This window comes from Silene latifolia, unplaced genomic scaffold, assembly GCF_048544455.1.
Source record: "Silene latifolia isolate original U9 population unplaced genomic scaffold, ASM4854445v1 scaffold_151, whole genome shotgun sequence".
Classification (NCBI taxonomy): Eukaryota; Viridiplantae; Streptophyta; class Magnoliopsida; order Caryophyllales; family Caryophyllaceae; genus Silene; species Silene latifolia.
In genome coordinates this window covers 303916-311593 of record NW_027413139.1, presented here as the reverse complement: position 1 = coordinate 311593, position 7678 = coordinate 303916, and positions in this window count along the sequence as shown.

The window sequence follows — 7678 nt, the reverse complement described above, 5'->3', positions numbered from 1 at the left end:
GAAAATCAAATCAAGTTAACACCGTCCCCGGCAACGACGCCATTTTTGGTCGGACTCACTTGGAGATTTAGTTTTTGGTTACTTGTCGTTAAGAGCACCTAGACCAAAACAATATTTATAACTTCACAAACAACTCTACTATTAGTAAAGAGGCAAGTAAAGGTCGGATCCCAAGGGACGGGTATTGATGTAGGATTTTCGATTGCAAGTAGCGGTGTCTAGGGGTGTCACGATTTGGTGTTGAAATGAGAAGATCACTAAACTAAATAGCAATAAAAGTAAACAATCAAGATGATTAAAAAGAGATGTAAACAATTGATTAAAAGTACTAGGGTGTCATGGGGTCATAGGGGATTCATGGGAATTGATCATACAAATATATTCTCAAATTATAAGCAAGCAATTATTATTGTGATGGATCGAGTTAGTTTATATCTTACAATCCTAGGAAGGTTTGGGTCCCGGAGCCGAATCGATTAGATTGTAAAACACCTACAAGTCGACTTAATCCTCCCTACTCAACTATATGCATGGTCTAATGAGACTCGAGTTGGTTTATGTCTTACAAGTCTCATTGAAAAGGTAAGTGATGGGTAAAAAATGCAAGGATTCATAGGCTCGCATTTCATCAAACATAACATGTGCATAAGTTGAGATCACAACAAGCAAGCAAATAAACTATGAAAACATATTAAATTAAGCATGAATCATTCCCTATGTTGGTTTCCCCTAATTACCCATTAACCCTAGTTAAGGAAACTACTCACTCATTGTCAAGTTTAACATGTTAACAAGGTTGTCAATCACATTAACAAAGCAAAACATGAAGAATAAATGAAGATGATTAACAATAATTAAAAAGGGATTAAGAGAATTATACCTACTAATGATTCCAAAATATAGCAAAGAATAATAGAAGTACTCGATGATTGATTGGAAGGTTGTCAATCTCCCAATAATAACCCAAATAATCTTCAATTACCCAAAATAAAAGATGAACAAAAGAGAGAATAAGGAAATGATATTTGTATTAATATTTGATTAGAAGTTGATTACAAGATTAAGAAGAGATTAGAATGATATAAACTACACTAAGGATTGATAAGAAGAACATGATTCATCTAATTAGACTAATGGGGTATTTATAGTGGGGATTAGGTACACAAATTAAGGTTTACTAAGGGCTTAAATGACGATTAAGTCCTTGAGGAATCGCTCCTCTCAGAAAAGATGCGAGTCTCCTTTTTGCCGGTCTTTCATAAATATGCGCATCTTTCATGGAGGGAAGAAAAGGTCGTGTGGGCCTGTAAGAGAATCCGGGCGTCCAAGGTGTCGGGACGGGCGGATTTCCTGGTGGATAGACGGGCGTCTTCATGGCTGGATGAGCGGATTGTGGCATGGTCGGACGGGCGTCTTGATGGCAAAGACGCTCGGATTCCTCACGGCTTGGACGGGCGTCTTGCCTAGTTGGACGGACGGATTTCGTCACAGCTTTCTTTTCTTATTTTCTTCTTCCAATAATCCTCCGGGATTTAGTCGGGATGCAAGGATTTCTTCATCATTGCCCGTCTACTATAATATGTACAAAGGCCTTCTAGTCTTGTCTTCTCTTCGATGCTTGGTCATTAGATTCGATCAATTTAGCTCTATTTTGCCATGAAAATGCAAGGTTTGCACTCCTCTCCTACCAAAGGAACAAAACCTCAAAGAATATGCAAAACAAAGGACTAAAGATAGTAAATGACCCAAATATGCACTAAAAAGCATAGGAACGAGGCTAATTCGGGGACTAAATGTGCTCAAATAATGGTCACATCACTGGTGGTCTGGCCAGGCTTGTTTCACGTTGGTTACGAATTGAGCATTGGATGATTGCTTCTTGTTGCAGCTGGGTGTCCGTGGTGTAGGAGAGCGAACTTGGTTTGCTATTTGCTGGGACTGATTGTCGTCGAGTGGTGGTACAGCTGAGCCGAACGGAGCTGCTGCTTTGGTCGTAAAAGTTTAACGGTGGCGCGTGGTTTGGTTTTGTGAATGGAAATGGGAGCTCGATTCCGGGCAGCCATGGTGATGAGTGATGAATGGAGGTTGAAGAATGGTTGGTGAATTTATTTGGGATAGTTTGAATGAGATTGGTATATTGTGTTGCTTGATCGAAACAATGTTTCGATTTGGGATAGTTTTGGTCATCCTACTGATACAATCTCTGCTAGTCCTTAATACCCTAATAACTACCAGAATTGGGCGGTATTTCAGTTGATTTGATCTTATTTCAGTTGAAAGTTTGGATCTTTTTGAGTCTTCAGCTGATGCAATTGGGTATTCGTGTGGTATGGGTAGTTTTTATATTTCACTGGTGCAAATGGTATTGACCTTTTCCTCCACTGTGTGTGCCAGGCTACAAGTTGTTAATTGTTGCCTGAAAGTTGGTGTTAGTAGGCTTTTAGCCGTGCATTTGGGTGAAAGACTGAAAGGCAATGTTCTCATCTGGAGTCTGGTTTTGAATTATGTCTTGTCATATATACCCGGACACAACTAACGTATATTTATTGTATAGTTTTGTGAAAGGTGATTGGTATTTGAAATACCATGTGACACGTATCATCATTTTTCACTGAAGTGTGTGACAACATAAGAATAACACTAGAATAACAGTGCAATAACACTAGAATAACACCAGAATAACACTATAATAACAGCACAATAACACGGAAAAAAAAGAGAAAAAAATCAAAGTAGTAAAAAAAAATCAAAGTGACACCGGAATAACATCACAATAACACCAGAATAACAATACCACCAGAATAACAACACACTAACACATGGTAAAAAAAAGAGTAAAAAAATCAAAGTAGTAAAAAAAAATCAAAGTGACACCGAAATAACATCACAATAACAGCAGAATAACAGTAGAATAACATGCGGTAAAAAAAGAGTAAAACAATCAAAGTAGTAAAAAAATCAAAGTGACACTGGAATAACATCGCAATAACAGTAGAATAACAGCACAATAACACGTGGTAAAAAAAAAGAAAAAAAATCAAAGTAGTAAAAAAAATCAAAGTAACAGCAGAATAATATCACAATAATAATAAATAACAATAAAAGACAATAACATGTGATAAAAAAAATCAAAGTCGTAAAAAAAATCAAAGTAAGAAAAAAAAAAGCACAATAACAGCATAATAACACGAGGTAAAAAAATAAGAGTAAAAAAATTTTAAGTAAAAAAAATCCGGTACAAAAAGAAAAAGAAAAAAAAAAGTAACATAATGAGAAAATTAAAGAGAAACATAAGAGAAACGAAAAAAATCAAAGTGGTAAAAAAAAAAGCACAATAACAACATAATAACACGAGGTAAAAAAAAAGTGGAAAAAAAGTTAAAGTTAAAAAAAAAGTAACATTAGAAAAAAGAGAAAATAAGTAAATGACCGTGGTTTTATATGACATGTAAGATTAGATCTTGGTCATTCATCTCTAATATATATATATATATATATATATATATATATATATATATATATATATATATATATATATATATATATATATATATATATATAGGCAAGATCCGGTGAGTCCACCTAAATATTTGAGTCCCGTGAGTCCACTTATGTATCACAGCCTATACACAAGAATATCAAACACTACACGAAACAATATCACTGCTTATACTGAACAATATCACGCAAAATATACAACGAAAACAGTAAAAAGAAGGCTTAAAACTATAGTCAGTGACACTAATCGTCGACGACAACTACCCACGGACCACCACCACCCCTTTCACCTCCCCAACAACCACCACCCACCACCACACATTCACCTCCACAACAACCACCTCCACAAATAAGACAAGTCCGTCTTACGACCATCGCTATCACCCCTCACTAACATACAATCAACGATCCTTCTTCCATTAACCTCCATCAAAGAACAACGCCGCCGCTGTTAAATTAGGGGTCTCATCGCCGGCGATGAAGGAAATAGGCGAATATAAAGAAGAGATCAAGAGAGGAAAAAATATAAAAGAAGTAATATGCAATAACTCCGACGAACACGCCGCCAAAATCGACTCACCGACGGGAAAGTGCGTGGGATGATGGTATTTATTGGAGCTCCGACCCTAGCACTGATGGGTGTAAGAAAAAGTATGAGAAAAGAAGTTAATAACAGAGGGCGGACCTGGTTCAGCAAGAGTGATATTGTTTAATATGACGCGTGATATTTTTTAGTATAACTTGTGATATTGTTTCGCTGGACTCACGGACTCAAAAAAATAGGGTGGACTCATGTGATCCTAGTTCTATATATATATATATATATATATATATATATATAGCCAAGTTCAAATGAGTCCACTAAGTCCTAATCTTAACCATTGATCTTCTAAGATTGATGGTTGAGATTTTAAAATTTTAAGATGAAAACTTTAATGTTTTATAAATGAAACTTTAATTTATGAGTGTAACTTTAATTCTTTATAATTATAACTTTAATATTTAGAGTTTTTTGTCTAACACCACCTTATAAAAAAGGTTTTTGCGAAACACCACCTTTAATAAATTTTCTGGCATTTTGTTACCTTTAAAAAAAAACAAATTGTAAGACACCACTGAATGGCCGGAAACTGGGTATTATTGTAAAAACTCCGGCAGTTTCCCTCCATTTTCCCCCTTATATTCCCACCATAGTTTTTTCCCTCCATTTCCTCTTCACTATCTTCTGTCTTCTCTTCCTCTCTCCTCTCTTCTCTTTTGTCGCCTCACTTTTCACTTAACATAATCATCATTAATAATCAAATGTCGATGTGAGTATTCCAACACATTTGAAGACATAATTAAAAGAAGCAAAATACGGGAAGAAGTTATATGCCGAATGACGGAGATGAGAAACAATGAAGAGGGAACTGAAACTTCATCTTATAACAAATACTTAATCAAGCAATTAATAGTGTATATGCTCTCCACCGGAAAAGGAAAGCACATATACTCAATCACCAAGCACATATCCTTAATCATGCCCAGTTTTCGGCCGGAATTAATACACATATATTTATTTTCCAGTGGGACTTTTCACACTTAATTTCTTCGAGGATGTGTTAAATTGCTTGAATGTAAATGCATTGAAAGCACATATGCGCAAGCAACTATAATCTAAGTTTCATTAAGAAGACTTGTTAATAAAGCAGGAGCTAGATGACGAATGATGGAGATGATAGAGTGAAGAGGGAAAGAGTGCGATGAAAGAGATGAAGAAAATAAGATGGAAGAAGGGAGATTAGCAGTGTGGTGTTGAGGAAGTTTGAGTTTTGATTTAAAATTGTTACAAATGACGCTTGAGAATGTTAATAAGACGAAGTCAACGCCGGATTTTTTTTCAATATGGTCAAACTCTGGCAGTTTGGTTGTGTTTTACAATTTTTATTTTTCAAAGGTACCAAAATGCCAGAATTTTTTTTAAAGGTGGTGTTTTACAAAAACTTTTTTTATAAGGTGGTGTTAGACAAAAAAACTCTAATATTTAAGGTTATTTTATAAATAAAAATTTAATTTTATGTTATAAAATTTAATTTTAAATATATAAAATTGATTTTTGAATGTCTTTTTTTTTTGGTAAAATGTGAGTGTATTATATATATATATATATATATATATATATATATATATATATATATATATATATATATATATATATATATATATATATATATATAAAAGAGTTTCAAATACAAAAAAGACCTAAACATTTTCCAAGGATTAAAGAAAATTCAAGCGCCCTAGCCAATCTAACTCTTGTGTGTTCAACTTCCTCTTATCCCGTTCTTCTATCCTCCTCGTCATATCATCATTGATCAACAATGCAGTACGACTAGGCCTCAGGACCAGCTGCTCTATACGACTCTTGTTTCTCTGCTGCCACACATGATACATGGCACTCAACACCATAGCATTATTTACCTTCCTCTGCGTTTTCAGGCCAGTGTTATGAATGCACCAGTGCAGGACATCAGAATCAGGAAGTTTTAAGCCAGAAATTTTCATCAGTTCTTGTATTACCCGTCTGCTAAAGGCACATTCAAAAAATAAATGTTCATGTGTCTCTTCTTCCTGCCCACATAAGAAACACATTCCATCCACATTCATCCCAAATCCTTTCAGTCTACTATTAGTATGCAGGGATTTGTGAGCTATAAGCCATCCCATGAACCTGTGTTTAGGTAGATTCCAACTGTCCCAAATTGCATTATGCCAGTCTACCTTAGTCCTTGCTCCTCTAAGCCATTCATAGCAACCAGCAGGAGTGTAACCAGTATGCTGCACCTGTCATACCCCCTGACTGTAGCCATTGGCAATCACCTGCTTCACCTTGCAAATCCTCCTCCACACCCAGCTGGAGTTGCTAGTAGCTGTGTACTCCTGCCAGGAACTCCCCTTTAAATAATTTGCATTCACCCATTGGACCCATAACGACTCCTTCTTAGTTGCAATCCAATCCACAATTCTACCAACCATAGCAATATTCCACAATTCCTGATTCTTTAGCCCCAATCCCCCTTCCTGCTTTGGCCTACATATAGTATCCCAGGCTACTAAAGGACTTCGTCTATACTCAGCACTGCCATCCCATAAAAAATTCATGCATGTAGCTTCTATTCTTTGTATGACTCCTTTAGGGAGAACAAACAAAGAAGCCCAATAGGAGTGTAAAGAATTCAAGACATGCTGAACCAAAGTGAGCCTACCTGCATAGGAGAACTTCCTGGCACCATAACTATGTATTCAGTTGCAAATTTTATCCACCAAGCACTCACAGTCCTTCTTCTTTAATCTCGTAGTCTGGATAGGCATCCCTAGATACCTGAATGGTAGCTTGCCTTCTTTAAACCCAGACACACTCAGAAAATCACTTTTGAGCTCTTCATTCACTCCATTAAAGTAAGCATTAGACTTACTAGCACTCACTTTAAGTCCAGAAGTTTTTGAGAAGGTTGAGAAAGATTTCAGAAGGAGCATCATAGACACAGCATCCCCATTACTGAACAACAAAACATCTTCTGCAAACATAAGATTTGTAATCTTCAACTCTTTGCATAAGGGGTGATACTTGAACTGGTATTTAGACGCAGCATACTTCAGCATTCGAGTCAAATAATCCATACATAGGGTAAACAACAAAGGGGACATTGGGTCTCCTTGCCTTAAACCCCTCTTAGCTGGGAAGTACCCAAAACTCTCTCCATTCAGAGCCAAGGAGAAGGTAGGAGTATTGATACATTGCAAAATTCTCTCTTTAAAACCAGCAGGAAAGTCTAGTAGATCCATCAACTGCTCAACAAAGCTCCACTCCACTTTGTATCGTATGCCTTCTCAGAAATCAATTTTTAGCATACATCTAGGAGACACAGAAGGCCTCTTATAGAGCCTAATGAGATCCTGGCAAATTAAAATATTTTCCTGAATGCTCCTGTCTTGAATAAACGCGCCCTGATTCATGTGTACTATTTCAGGCAGCACAGATGCTAGTCTTGCACAAAGCAACTTTGCAATGACCTTGTAGACTGATTTTTGAATGTCACATTAGTGTTTTACGAGTTAAACTTTAATGCTAAAAATTGAAACTTTAATTTTTTTTAGACAATTTCTAATATAAAATTTTGAAATTATTTAATTTTACAAT